The sequence below is a fragment of the Rosa chinensis genome, chromosome 5 (assembly GCF_002994745.2).
Source record: "Rosa chinensis cultivar Old Blush chromosome 5, RchiOBHm-V2, whole genome shotgun sequence".
In the NCBI taxonomy this organism is placed as follows: Eukaryota; Viridiplantae; Streptophyta; class Magnoliopsida; order Rosales; family Rosaceae; genus Rosa; species Rosa chinensis.
In genome coordinates this window covers 69,359,869-69,375,195 of record NC_037092.1, presented here as the reverse complement: position 1 = coordinate 69,375,195, position 15,327 = coordinate 69,359,869, and the positions used below count along the sequence as shown (strand labels likewise).

The 15,327-nt window shown below is 37.8% G+C and overlaps 1 long non-coding RNA gene across 1 annotated transcript; it reads right to left on the bottom strand.

Annotated features, from left to right (window-relative positions):
- Positions 1-6,890: 6,890 nt before the first annotated feature.
- Positions 6,891-7,406, bottom strand: LOC112202120. The gene is made up of 3 exons (XR_002937124.2): positions 7,356-7,406; positions 7,157-7,257; positions 6,891-7,032 (listed from the first exon to the last, which is right to left on the bottom strand). It is a non-coding gene; the product is annotated as an uncharacterized LOC112202120 (long non-coding RNA).
- Between the last annotated feature and the right edge of the window lie 7,921 nt (positions 7,407-15,327).

The following is a 15,327-nucleotide window of genomic DNA, read 5'->3' as shown; positions in this document are numbered from 1 at the left end:
TGTGTGGCTCATTTGCTATTTGTAGCCACTTGAAACCTTTGGGTTGGGCTCTTTCATGCTCGTGTGTAGTTAAGCCCGCTTGATGATGCAGCCCATAAAGGCCCATTGGATATGATCTTCAGTTATGCATTTTAAAATTTTTCCGGAAAACTGATTTTGTCCAAACATGGGGATGGTCTAAAAGATCTGATAGTTTAACTATTCCAATATGGGAAAAATGTACGAACAGTGTCTAGATACTTTAAAAACTTTTAAAATGATACTTGAGCTTTCAAACTTATCGATGTGATACCTGGACTTATATTTTCTTATCAACGTAGTACCTATGTCAACTTTCTGTCACAGTACCATCAAGTTGACACGTGTGTCACATGTGAGGCCGAAAAAGAAAAGTAAATGATTGATATGCCCTCAAATTGCTTTTTTATGAATAAAATAATTAATTTAAATGAATTTCATAATTAATTCTTAAAAATGAATTTTATAATTAACATAAAGAAAAAATGCACGAACAGGTCTACTGCCCACGCCTCTTCCTCCCCTGACCGCGACATCACCATGGAGTTAGCTGCCGCCACCGCCGCGACAGGTGGCAACACAAGCAGCTACGGCGAGGACCATGAGGTCCGCGCCCCAAAGAAGCAAGCTGTGCATTGGATCCAGGAGGAGACCCACTACCTTATCAACTTCGGCCGCGAGGTCGATGGCCTCTTTAACACCTCCAAGTCCAACAGAGAAAGCACAAAGACTTGGATTGCAAAACAATCACAGATATATCAGATCGAATTAACACAAAATTTCATTCCTCCTTTGAAATCGCCTCAACAACATCAATGCAAACATGTTGTGAAATGGGTAATGAACAAGAAGAACCAAGAAGACCTTACAGAAACCCTGAATTTCATTTTCCGTCACCACCCACACCCACACCTCCACCAAAACTCGAACTCAAACTCAAAATCCATTAATATCAAGTTATTAACTGCAACAAAAACACCAGCAAGTAATGATATAGACAACCTCTTCGTCTTCTTCCTTCCTCGATCTCAAGTCCCACTTTGAGTACCGTCGAAGTTTACAGAGAACCCAATCCAAATCCAAATCTCAATTTCAATTTCAATTTCGTCCTCCAAAATGAAGGACAGAATCTTCTCGAAGCCTCGCTTGTTGAAGATCTGAAATCGGCGATGGAGTGCGCCACCTATCCTTTCGTCAAGATCAACTGCTTCGACGCCATGTGCCTGAAATCGAGGAGTACTGAATGGTTGTTGCGGGACGAATCGGCGAGCGAAGTCATTTTTTTTTTAGAGAGTGGTTGATTGAGGGGAAAGGAAGAAGACGAGAGGTGGAGGGGTAAAAAAAATTAAAGGTAAATTGATCATTTTTATTAAAAAAAATTTTAAATATTTTTACCAAAAAAAAATAGTAATAAAATGTCAGTAATAGGGCAAATCAGTCTTTTTACCTTCATTTTGTACCTTATGTACCTCACACTAACACTTGGTAAATTTAACGGTACTGTGACAGAAAGTTGACATAAGTACTACGTTGACAAGAAAATATAAGTCCAGGTACCACATTGATAAATTTTAAAGTTCAGGTATCATTTTGACAATCCTCAAAGCATCTAGACACTGTTGGTGCATTTTTCTCTTCCAACATTTCAGGTGGTGTTGAGGAGATATGATAAAACCATATTCTTCTTTCTTTTTTTATCAAGAAGAATTTTATTAATAATGAACTGCTTACAACGAGTTTTAGGCAACATCTCATACACAAAAATGGCCACTAAACTTCACACTGAAACTCTATAATGACTGACTTAAGGGACCAAAAACCCCGACTCCAAACTTGCACTACAACTATATTGCAATGACATCTCACCTCTCGTCCAGCCAATACGAATCCTAAAACTAGACAACTCACTTGTGTCAAACTAACTTGCCACCCAGAGTCCACCGGACCAGCTTTTGATTGACCAAGCCTACACTCATTGTGCCCTAAACCCGACCAAAAGGATTGCCGGACATTCAGACTTAAGACTAAAGTAAACCCAACACCATCACCACCCTATTGTCAACACCATCAATTCACAACTGCTCCAAATCACCATCGCCTTAAACCCAAAACCAGACAAGACCGACCCACTAGAAGGCCAATAATGCTCGTCTATGGCACAGCCAGACTTTTTTGCTGACCCAAAACCAGATAGGAACGCCCCACTAGAAGGTCGAAGAGAAGATTGTCTCTGCCACATCCTATAGTGTCTTATTACTAACAAAAACAAAAACAAAAACATTAAAATAAAATCAAGCCCTAAATCACTAGTAACAGCAGCCCATCAACAAGGGCTCAACAACACAACCCAGCCCAACAAGCAGTAGGACAACGCCCAATCTACTGCCCAGATTTCCTGTGCTTCATTGACACCGATCACTGACTGCCAGTATCACCCCATCGCTGCACCTCACTTGCGTTCACCAAAGATCCGGGAGGGACCGATCGAGATCGATATACCCACCCCTAAATCCAACAGCCATCCATCTTCCTTGTAATACGCCTATGCCAGAAGGTCCCGCCGCCCCCTGCATAACGACGTCGCAGCTGCCGCCACCTCTATCATGCCACCTACGTTGGCAAATCACCATCGAGTCAAGGTCTCGCTCGCCATCACACCACCCTAGCAACCAAATCGTACCAGATCTGGGTTGAACATCCCAAATCGCAACCCTCAGAGATCGTGATCGAAACAGAAGCACAAATCGATCCCATCACAGCCACCCAAGTTGCCCGTCCCCACTTCTACGATACACCATCAACTCAGCAACAGTCAACTGGTCCGGCTGCACTCACCATCCTCTGACGAGGCCAGAAGCCTGCCTTGGCACGGTGAGCCTCCGAACGAGCAAAGAGAAGCACACGAAAACCTAGTGTTTTTGAGGGGCGCGTGGAGCGCGTTCTAATCCCGTAAGTTGATAAGTCAGAATATTCTTCAAAGTAGTATTGTGAAATTTAAAGGAATGTTACTATTTAAACTAGATTCTTTTTTTCTTTTTTTTATATAGATCTTTTGCATGTGTATCACATTTGAGGATTTTGAGCACTGCATAAATTTTACTCGTTTGGGTTGAAAAAAGACATGTGGTCAAATAACTACAACCCTCATTCTCCTTGTGCTTTTGAACGCTCCGTCTTGAGTGAGTTTTGTGTGCACATATATCACATAAATTATATCCGCTCTTCCTTTTTAAATCATATCATTGTAGTTCTAATGAAAAAAAAATTGATAATAGATATATACCCGTACATGTATTAGTGAGATACTGGAGATAACTAAAAGAATATTAGAGAAAAAGTAAATGATAGAACACATAAATAAACAATCTCATAGATAATTTATTTTGACAAAAGGTTAAGTGTTACCAGGGACGGTCGAGAGATAGCGTTGATGGTATCGCCACACTTATAATTAGTTAAAACCATCTAATAATTGTATATTTAAATTCTTCACCAAACATGTCACACATTTGGTATATGTTTTAGATAGAATATAAAATTATTGAACTTTTACGAAAAGACGGAGTTTTATTATTCAATAATACTACTGTGTAACTTCTTTAGGTAGAATGTAAAATGATTAAAAAATTTTGAAAGGAAAAATTATTAAACTTTTTAGAAAAGATAAAGTTGTATTCCTTAACCGTATTGTCTAATTTTGCACTCCTAAATGTATAAGTGGCATAGAAATTAAATTAAATTCTTTTGTTTAATTATTCAGCTTTAGCCAAACTAGTTGGAAAGGAGGTTCCTCTTTCAGTTGGGATTGAGATTACCACAATTGAGGACATGTCATTTGCTTCTACTTCTGAATGAGTGGGGAAGATCAATAAGAAAATTTGTAAATCTGTTGTTAAAACTATCTCGTCTTCTGAGTACTAAATTTTCCTGTTTTTAGGCTTAAGTATTTTAAAGGACAAAATACTGTTTACTCCCTATACTTATAGGGAGTAGACGTTTCAGTCCCTCGCCTTTCAATTTCACCTAAAAAGTCCCTAAACTCTCCAATTTCACCCAATTGGTCCTTGCCGTCAATTTTCCATCTAAATCTCCGTTAAACTGCTGACGTGGCAATGCTTACATCCTGAAATGTCTATTATACCCTCACTTATTATTTTCTTTTATATTTATTTATTTCGCTCTCTCTCTCTCTCTCTCTTTTTTCTTTTTACCTATTCTTCTTCCAGCTCTCTCTCCCCCTCTGTTTATCTCCCTCGTCTTCTTCCAAAAACAACCAGCTCTCTCTCCATCTCCAGACCTTCAATAAAGAAGAGAAAGATTCAAAACTCAAAAAAACAAAAAGGGTAGAGAGAGCAGAGGAGAGGAGAGGTCATATTATCTTTCTTCAACATGATCACCCTCCATTAACCAACACCGACTCCAGCTCCCCAGAATTCGACTTCTGGAGGCTCCAAAACCCATCTTGCCCACAACCTGATCTCACCTCTGCCGATAAGCTATTCGTCGACTGTGTCATTCTCCCTCTCCGCCTCGTCCTCACCCACAAGAAGCTGCCCTACCCGAACCTGCGACCCAAATCGGAAGAGATTTCTGCTCCGGACCCAGAACCAGAGGCCCTGGTGTCAACTACAACTCCGGTGCTGGCCGCATCGAAGCGGTGGAGGGACATGTTCAAGAAGAAGAGTGAGAGTAGTGAGAAAGAGAAGGAGAAGAAGAAGGAGCGAAAGAAGGAGAACCGTTTTCGCGGAGCAGATCAGTCGGAAATGCTTGTATCCGACCCAAATTCGGGGCTCCGGGAGGTGAACAGCGCCATGTTCAAGGAGCATCAATGTACCTGATACTCATACTAATCAGGTCTGGATTTGAGCCACAATTTCATATTCGACCCCTCTTTTAAGTCTTTTCAAAGCTTCACAGTAACCCAATAACTACAGCCAATGCCCTGAAACTCAAACCACACGCCTTACTGTTCTCTCAATCGTCTCAAACTTTCTTCTTCTTATTGATTGCCAAAATCAATCTCGGCCTTCATCGCAAATCCTAAATCATGTCTGGCGGGTTTTTTAGGGTTAGTTTGTTTGATGATTCTGAATTGCTTTTGATTCCTTGTTTTTGATTGGATTGAATATCTGTTGTTACTCAAATCTTCTCCAAAATTCGTAATTTCGATTGATTTGGTATCTGATTAGGTGGTGTTTCTTTTGAATTGTGTTCATCTGGGTACGTCAATTGATTTAGTATATGATTAGGTGGTGGTTCTTTTGAATTGTGTTCATCAGGGTACGTCGGCTGATCAGCACATGAGGTTTTCTAATGAGCAGCTGCTGAACTAAAATAGCATAAATTTGCACCTGAATTGGAACATTTTGTTCGTTTTCGATCCCTATTTGTTGTACAATTTAGTTTACATTGGTGGGCTTATATGTATTTATTAATGTGTGAGAATTGGTGTATTGGTTAACTGACAAAATGGAGAGAGAGCTGGTTGTTTTTGGAAGAAGACGAGGGAGATAAACAGAGGGGGAGAGAGAGCTGGAAGAAGAATAGGTAAAAAGAAAAAAAAGAGAGAAAGAGAGAGAGAGAAATAAATAAATATAAAAGAAAATAATAAGTGAAGGTATAATAGACATTTCAGGGTGTAAGCATTGCCACGTCACAAGTTTAACGGAGATTTAGACGGAAAATTGACGGCAAGGACCAATTGGGTGAAATTGGAGAGTTTAGAGACTTTTTAGGTGAAATTGAAAGGCGAGGGACTGAAACGTATACTCCCTATAAGTATAGGGAGTAAACAGTATTTTGTCCTATTTTAAATTAGGGTTTTTGTCCATTTACCCCATTTTTAGAGATTTTTTTCCCACTTACCCCATTAAGTTTTTTTAATTCTCTCTTACCCAAAACACTCTAAAGAGGTCTACCCTAATACCCCATTAAGATTTTTTTTTTTGTTTTTTAATTTTTTTTTTAATACCATTTTACCCTCACCCCTTTGAAACTTAGAGAGAGAGAGAGAGAGAGAGAGAGAGAGAGAGAATGGAAGAGAGAGAAACCATAGGAGACTTCGCCGGAGTTCGGTCGCCGGAATTCGGCCAACATTCTCCGGATTCCAGTCACCAGTCGGAATTTGCTAAAAATCTTAAAATCTCACCAGAAATGTTTTTTTGCCCCCAATAGACATTTATTGCCCCCCAATAGACCTTTATTGCCCACCAATAGACGTCTATTGCCCGATAGTCTATTGCCCCCCAATAGACGACTATCAGCCATGTATTTCCCCCCAATAGAAGACTATCAGCCGTGTATTGCCTCTCAATAGATGTCTATTGCCCCCTGATAGATGTCTATTGGGGGGCAATAGACGTCTATCAGCCATGTATTGCCTAGGGCTGGATTCGGCCCAAAACATACCACAAATGAACCACTACCGAACCGAAGTGGGTCGGTAAGCCCAAATTGTAACCGAAACCGGGCCGAGCAAGGCCCAAATTGAATTCTCGGTATGCCGATTATTCGGTTGGTTTGATTCGGTAATGGGCTTCCACCGAACTATTGGGCTGTCTAAATTTTTTGGGTTTTAGAAGGCCCATTTCAATTTTCCAGCTTTTTACTTTTAGCAGCCTAATTTTTAATACTTTTTGAGGAATCAGTTTTCCAGTTTTTCAGTTTTAGCCTATTTATGGTTTCCATATTTACTGCTGCTGCAGCCCACTACATCATATCATCCACACATTAATCATTCAGCTACAACTACAAGTTATAGAACCTAAAAGTGTAAAAGTACATCATACGGCACATTGCACAAGTCCACAACAAAGTACAAAATTGCAACTCATCCAAAAGTCCAAAAAAAAAAAAAAAGAATAACACAGCAATTATAAAGAAATTACATGACCAACAATTAACTGAAAAATACGCAGTCCCATTACACATAAAACTGAAGAAAAAAAACACAAGTTAGGTTGCTTTAATGTTTCGATCAGCCATCACCTCATCTTCTCCATTATGGGGATGCTGCTGCATAGTTTCAGTTTGTCAATATTAGAGACTAAAACAGAATGCAACAGCCCAGAATTGATGAACTTAAAGAAAACATGATGAAAATAAATTGAAGAGATAAGTGACAAGACTGATTGCATACCAAAACCTTTGCACCGGCAGAAAACTGAACTGTGCATCTTCTTTATGTTGCAGCAGTGGTCGTAGAAGAGCTTGGTTCATCCAATCTAAGTCCAACAGTTTCTACAAATTAAAACAGAAAATTGATAGTGAGTAAGTTCAAGAAAATTGCAGAAATCGCATAAACGAGTAAATTCAATCAAATATTTGCAGAATTATACCTCTCTCCATTGCTTCTAGCTCGCGATACTACTCTAACTCAGCCACAGTTGGTTCCTTGTAGAAGTTAGGTGTTGTAGCCCTCAACCAATCATTTGAGCAGACCAAACACTCCACCTAGTACTCATTAATCATTACCATTAATCATTCCACCATACATCAAGCAGTTCATAGTATTCATCATTCACATAGCATTCATCTACCCATAGCATTCATCATTCACATGCAGCTCAAGTACTATTAGTCTATTACCTTTTAAATAAAAGCTCCAACGTATGCTCCTAAACGTAAGCTTCAACCAGCTTTGTCCTTGCCTAGCAAAGAAATTAAGTAATGTTAGAAACCACAATTTCCACAACAAAAATCTATTAATGAACAAAAATATAAAAGGGGGTAAAAAAAAGTCAATAACCTTTCTGTTAATTGGCGAAGAACAACATCATCAAGTTGTTCCTTCTCTATTCCTGGCCCTCTGTGAAGTTTCTGCAATTGGAAGTCACAATTCTTGGTAAGAGTTGAATTAGCCACCAAAAAAATAGACAAAAGCCTCAGTCTTTGGGGGTTCACAAGCTATCAAATACATACAAGTTTGTCTCAAACTATATAGTCCTCAACGCCACCACAAATCATATACCAGTTTCTTCGAGTTATAGCTAACCTAAAGCTAAACAAGAAACAAAATATGAACTCAATTGAAGGAGAATAAGTGATTCTCACCTGCAATAGTACTTTTTAGCTCCAAAAGTACCTTTTCAGGTAAAGAAAACTAAATTAAAAATCAAGAAGAAGGCCAAAATCATCTTATGGGATTAAGGAATGAGGACCCAACTTAACATACCTAAAAATTCAGGGTTTAATCTAGAAAAATGCTCTCCCTCTGCCTTCTCTTTCACTCTTTCCTCAGCTTCTGCACTTTGCCGGAGTCATCGACCTTGTAGAACTAGAGGACGGTGAGCTTGAACTTCTTGACCTTGGAGTTTCTTTTGATCAAAATTTAGTAATCGACAAAAAAAATTGAACAACAACATAGAATAGGTGTAGAGATTACCTTTCGGTGAAGGAAACAACACTTTTCCAGAATTAGGGTTTCGATGGTTTGAGGATTTTCAAACTACAAAGGTGAATCTGTCGAAATTGTGGAGAAATAAGGTTGGGGATTTGGGATATGACCTATTGCAAGAGATTTGTCCATGGTTTTGATGATTTTAGGGGCCGAAATCTGGGATCGATGATTTTGGGGATAGAGGCGGGTTTAGGTTGAGCAAAACGAAGAACTGAAGAAGTGAGAAATGAGGCTGGGGTAGAGTGAGTAAGTGATAGGGTATTAGGGTTTGTCGGTATTTGTTTTAATTTTGACAGTAAGAACTAAGTGAGAAATAAATATAACATTTGTAGTATAATATATCGAGAGTAGCTTGTGCTCTAGTGGTTGTGAGCCGAGTCTCTGTGGAAGAGGATGTGGGTTAGAACCCTGCCTCTTACACAATTTCATACATATATGTATATTTTTCGGTATGTATACATTATATTCGAGGATGTGGTATACCGTATGCCATACAGTAGCCGAGCCGAATGGAGCCAAACGGTACGGCTCAGCCGAACCGAAAGTCGGCAAGCCAAATTTTCGGCCCAAATCGGTTCGGGCCGGTTTCGAATTTCGGCCCATTTGGTTGCTTCGGCCAAAATTGTCAGCCCTAGTATTGCCCCCAATAGAATTTTCGATCGCCGGAATGAAAACTAATCTTCCTAAAATTAGACAAATAAAACTTTGATTAAAGAAAAAAAACGAAGAGATTATATAAATTCAAAATGTCTATTGCCCTCCAATAGATGTCTATTGCCCCCCAATATACATTCAAATTTGTTTTTTCTTTCCTTCTGTCCCATTACTTAAAAAAGAAAAAAAGAAAAAAAAATTGATTTGGGCACCCACACATCTTCTCCGACTGTGAGACGTGAAGACCTGGCCCTTTCTCGCTGGCGAGTCAACTTGGGGCGGCTCCTTAACCCGGTTAGACGTTTTAAGGGCCCACCTATAAATGTCCGGCAAGAGTCCAGTTGTCGATTGCCTGCTCTGCAGTGGCAGCTAGGGGTCGTCGACGGCCCGGCCTGGCCCATTCATAGCGGGCTTGGGCCGGGCCTTGCTATATTTTTAAATAATTGCTGGCCGGGCCGGGCCGGGCTTTATTAAAAATCAAAGGATCCAAGCCAGTCCATATAAAGCAGGCCTTGCGGGCTTTTTCGGGCCGGGCCGGGCTTAGCCTTGCGGGCTTTATTTATAAATAAATATTTAAAGACACAAGTTTTTTTTTTTTTTTAATCAAGCTTTGGAAATTCAATGGATGATGATCAAATACAACCAAAGATAACAATCTATATAACTATATTGTACCAAAAAAAATCTATATTTATATATAGATACTAATTTGTTGATAAATAAATTTTTAAAGACACTAATTTTTTATAAATCTATATTTATACATCATACACTCCAAAGAGGTACATGTAGCAATTCAAAGAAAATGAGAAACCGGCCGTTGGATGAGTTTATTATAATAAATTATGAATGTGGTAAAAAATTTAGCCAATTTCACCATATTTTTGAATCCGATCGGATTGGTCAACCGTAGTCACTTATATGTTTTATTGGTTGACCGATGGCGTGGCAACCGCGAAACGTGCTTATTTTTTCACATCACGTTTGTATATATTCCATCGATGGATGTGCGTGGACATAAGATAAAAAAAAATTAATTTTAATTACAAACACATTGGACTATACCAATTTTATTCCTAAAGTTTTATGACTTATACATTGCATTTAAATTGTTTAAGTTTATTCTAAAGCAACCATGAAGTGGAAAATGAATTCGGAGAAACCAACCACTTGATGGAGAGATTGTAATGTTTTATGGTGGTTGTAGAAAATCCAGCCAATTTGGTTCACGTTTTGAATTCGATCAACTAGGTCAAACGTAGTTACTTATAAACCTATATTTACATATCATACACTCCAAAGAGCAACCCCTATCAATTCAAAGAAAATGGAAAAACCGACCATTGGATGAGTTTATTACAATAAATTATGAGTGTGGTAAAAAATTTAGCCAATTTCACCATATTTTCGAATCCGATCGGATTGTTCAACCGTAGTCACTTATATGTTTTATTGGTTGACCGATGCCGTGACAACCGCGAAACGTGCTTATTTTTTCACATCACGTTTGTATATATTCCATCAATGGATGTGCGTGGACATAAGATAAAAAAAAAAAAAAATTTAATTACAAACACATTGGTCTATACCAATTTTATTCCTAAAGTTGTATGACTTATACATTGCATTTAAATTGTTTAGGTTCATTCTAAGGCAACCATGAAGTAGAAAATGAATTCGGAGAAATCAACCGCTCGATGGAGAGATTGTAATGTTTTATGGTGATTGTAGAAAATCCAGCCAATTTGGTTATCGTTTCGAATTCGATCAACTAGATCAAACGTAGTTACTCATGTAAATCTACATTTATATATCATACACTCCAAAGAGCAACCCCTATCAATTCAAAGAAAATGGAAAAACCGACCGTTGGATGAGTTTATTACAATAAATTATGAGTGTGGTAAAAAATTTAACCAATTTCACCATATTTTCGAATCCGATCGGATTGGTCAACCGTAGTCACTTATATGTTTTATTGGTTGACCGATGCCGTGACAACTGCGAAACATGCTTATTTTTTCACATCACGTTTGTATATATTCCATCAATGGATGTGCGTGGATATAAGATAAAAAAAATTAATTTTAATTACAAACACATTGGTCTATACAAATTTTATTCCTATAGTTGTATGACTTATACATTGCATTTAAATTGTTTAGGTTCATTCTAAAGCAACCATGAAGTAGAAAATGAATTCGGAGAAACCAACCGCTCGATGGAGAGATTGTAATGTTTTATGGTGGTTGTAGAAAATTCAGCGAATTTGGTTCTCGTTTCGAATTCGATCAACTAGGTCAAACATAGTTACTCTTATAAACCTATATTTATATATCATACACTCCAAAGAGCAACCCCTATCAATTCAAAGAAAATGGAAAAACCGACCGTTGGATGAGTTTATTACAATAAATTATGAGTGTGGTAAAAAATTTAGCCAATTTCACCATATTTTCGAATCCGATCGGATTGGTCAACCGATATGTAGAATATATATATATATATATGCACATATTTTATATAGAAGTATAATAGTATAAGAAATTCCACACACACACACACACACACACACATATATATATATATATATATCTCCCTTTATAGACACACACATATATATTAATATATATATATATACAGATCCGATCCAGAGCGGAGCTCCGCTTTGGAATTAACGTGTGAAGTTCGAGTTTTGAGTCACTTTTCGGTCGCATATTCACATCTCGACCGTTCAGTTTTTAGGTACTAGTGTATAGATCATCTCTGCAAATTTTCAACCAAATTGATGATCGTTAAGGTATCTAACTCGCTTAAACCAATGGACGGACTGAATCTGTCAACCTGAACCGTACTAGCTTTAAGGCAGTTATCAATGCCTTAACGATCATCATTTTGGCTGAAAATTTGCAGAGACGATCTATACACTAGTACCTAAAAACTGAACGGTCGAGATGTGGATATGCGACAGAAAAGTGACCCAAAACTCGAACTTCACACGTTAATTTTCAAAGCGGAGCTCCGCTCTGGATAGGATCTGTATATATATATATATATATATATATATATATGTATGTATATATATATATATAAACACACACACACACACATATATATATATATATATCTCTATATATATATGTATATATATATAAACACACACACACATATATGATATATTGATATATATATATATATCTCTATATATATATAAACACACACACACATATATGATATATTGATATATATATATATATATATATATATATATATATCTATATAAACACACACACAAATATATATCTATATGTGTCTATATATATATATTTATAAACACACACACACACACACACACATACATACATACATATATATATAAACACACACACACACACACACACATATATATATATAATATTTTACGGGCTTTTACGGGCCGAGCCTAGCGGGCTTTTACGGGCTGGGCCTAGCGGGCTTTTGGCTGGCCGAGCCTATGGGCCGGGCCGGGTTTTTGTGGGCTTTTTTGCGGGCCTCCATCGGCCCACCAAGGCGGGCTTTTGCGGGTTTTTTGACGGGCCGGGCCAGGCCAAAAGCCCTGCGGGCCGGCGGGCCTCCATCAGCCTACTTGATCCGCGGGCTTTTTGATGAGGCCTAATGGCAGCGAAAGCCCAAGCCAGGCGGTGTGTCATTGAAGCAAAAACTGGACAACTAGAATTGATCAGAGGTCGACGACTTGAAAGCCTTGAGTCGGCACCGGAGCCACGACACCAGAACTTTCTCCGTCGCTAAAACCTTCTCTACCACCTTTGCCATGCGATGGATTAAAGTGAGCATCAGAATTATGCCCGCCTCGGCCGTCGCGGTCCCAGTACTTCACCAGAGAGAGAGAGAGAGAGAGAGAGGTGGTGCAGATCCGATAATGGAGGATGAGAGAGAGAGGGGTGCTGCAGATCTGGAAAAGAGGAGAGAGGCTCTGTTGTAATTAATTAATTAAGGAGAGGGCAAAACTGTCATTTTATTTTAAACAGGGTAAGTGAGAATAAATTCTGTTGCTGGGGTAAATGGAATAGTTTTGTTCATTTTGGTGTTTTGGGTCAAGGGTATCATTTTGTAGTATACTTGTGGGAGGGGTATAGTAGATAGGTGTACGCTAAGTAATCATTTTTTCTGAAGACCCCTAAGGGCATATCATTATTGCACTCCTTGCTAAATTGCACAATACCTTTTGTAAAAAAGAAAAAAAAAAAAAAACTAGTTTGAAAAATGATTACTAAAACACATAACTAGAATAGTATAGATCAAATTTTTCAATGGCCAATTTGCTACCTAAGATACTTAGAACAACTCCATCAATATTAACTACTGGACTAAACCCAATCTACTCCCTAAACTTTTATTGAAAAAAACACTTCAGTCCCTCGCCTTTTAATTTGATATGTTTACTCTTTCATCTCTCAAATTATTATGAACCAATAGGTCCATTTCGTTACTCTCCATCCAAAAGCTCCGTTAAATTGCTGATGTGGCATTCTTTCGGCACCAAAATATCTATTATACCCTCACGTTTTAAAAAAAAAATTTAGTTTTTCTCTCTCTCTCTCTCTATATTTTTTAATTATTATTATTTTTCTCTCTTTTTTATTTTTTGTTTACCACTTGTCCCCAAAACCCCCAACCTCTCCCAACCATCCCCTATCGTCCTCATCTTCAAATCTCAACCCACACTCTCATATCATTTGGTTCTTCAATTTTTGGACACACAATCTCAACCCAACCACCACCTTCTCCTCAACTCAAGCCGGTCTGCTGTTAGCTAAATAGCCACCCTCAAGTATAAGAGGTTCAAGTAATAGTATAGATATTTAAGAAAGGTTGTCAAGCCTATGAGGATTGAATTCCTTCACTAGCTAGGGTATGAACCTAAGGAGAGCTAGAATATGAAAATGTATAATCACAAACCTAAATTCACAAGGAAACCTAGACTCATGGTAAGTATGTGAAAGATGGAGTAGTGATTTGATTTTTGTTTTTGAAGATAGTTTTGAACTCAAAACAACTAAATAGTCAAATGTAAACCAAATTACTTTAAACTAAACTAGTGAATTAGTAAATGAAAGTTAGGATTGGGATTGGCTACTATTAACATCCCTTGCAAGTGTTGATTAATTGATGCATTTCAATATAAATAATGCTAAATTAATCAACCAATTTATCTCATTGCATTCCACTCAGGTATGATAAAAGACATGCTCATTTTGTGATATCAAGCAACCCCTCACGGGTGTAGTACTTAACTACTTAAGTCATGCATTTCAATCCAGTTAGGTATCTAGTGCATTACCCTAAGTGCATAACATTTGGAAATGAAGAAATCATGCAAACCAACCAAGCTTATCTCTAAGTGATTATAATTCACAACCACTACATGCACACCTAGTGTGCTTTCATACTTAAACATTCAAAAGTTATCAATCTCTAAACATTATATCATGACATGGCAAACACACATACTCAAAGTGATAAAGTCTACGCATATGATAGATACTAATCATATACATATTGATCATAAACCTAAGATATAGAACATTTGTTGCAAATTGATCATAGACACTTCAAACCCAAAACATATTTAATAAGCTACTCTAACTAGAAAGCTAACAAAAATACAATATTCAGTAACGGCGTAATATTTGGGGTAAAAAAATTGATAAGTACAAAAAATAGCTTTCACAATAATGAATTATTCAAGTACCAATTGGAGTTTTTATCCTTGTTAGTTGTTATAATGACTAACCTCGTTCTGCTGCTTAAGGCTTAAGCTTTTCAATTTAGTATTATTATTATTTTATATATATTTTTTCCTCTTTTGAGGTTTTCAATTTAATCAATTAAATGTATGTTGCTCTATAAATTGGAAATACACTAATACAGGGGTGTTTCAGTAATTCTGATCGCGCACGTGTTGTGCGCGCCCACTTTCCCCCAACTCAAATTTGAACAAAAATAATAAAAAATCGTTTCCTTTTGGCCTTTTTCCTTTGGCTCGCCTTCGAAACAGCGTAAAGGAAAGCTAAAAAGCACAATCCGTGCCCACACCCAACAGGCCAAAACAATACCTCTCAACCAATAAAAAGACATGGCGCGGATCGACTCTATAAACCGTCGATAAGCACCCATATCCAACGATCAGTATCAACCAACAAAGACCTCCACATTCCAGATCCCTAATTCCTTTCTCTATAAAAACCCACTCTCCC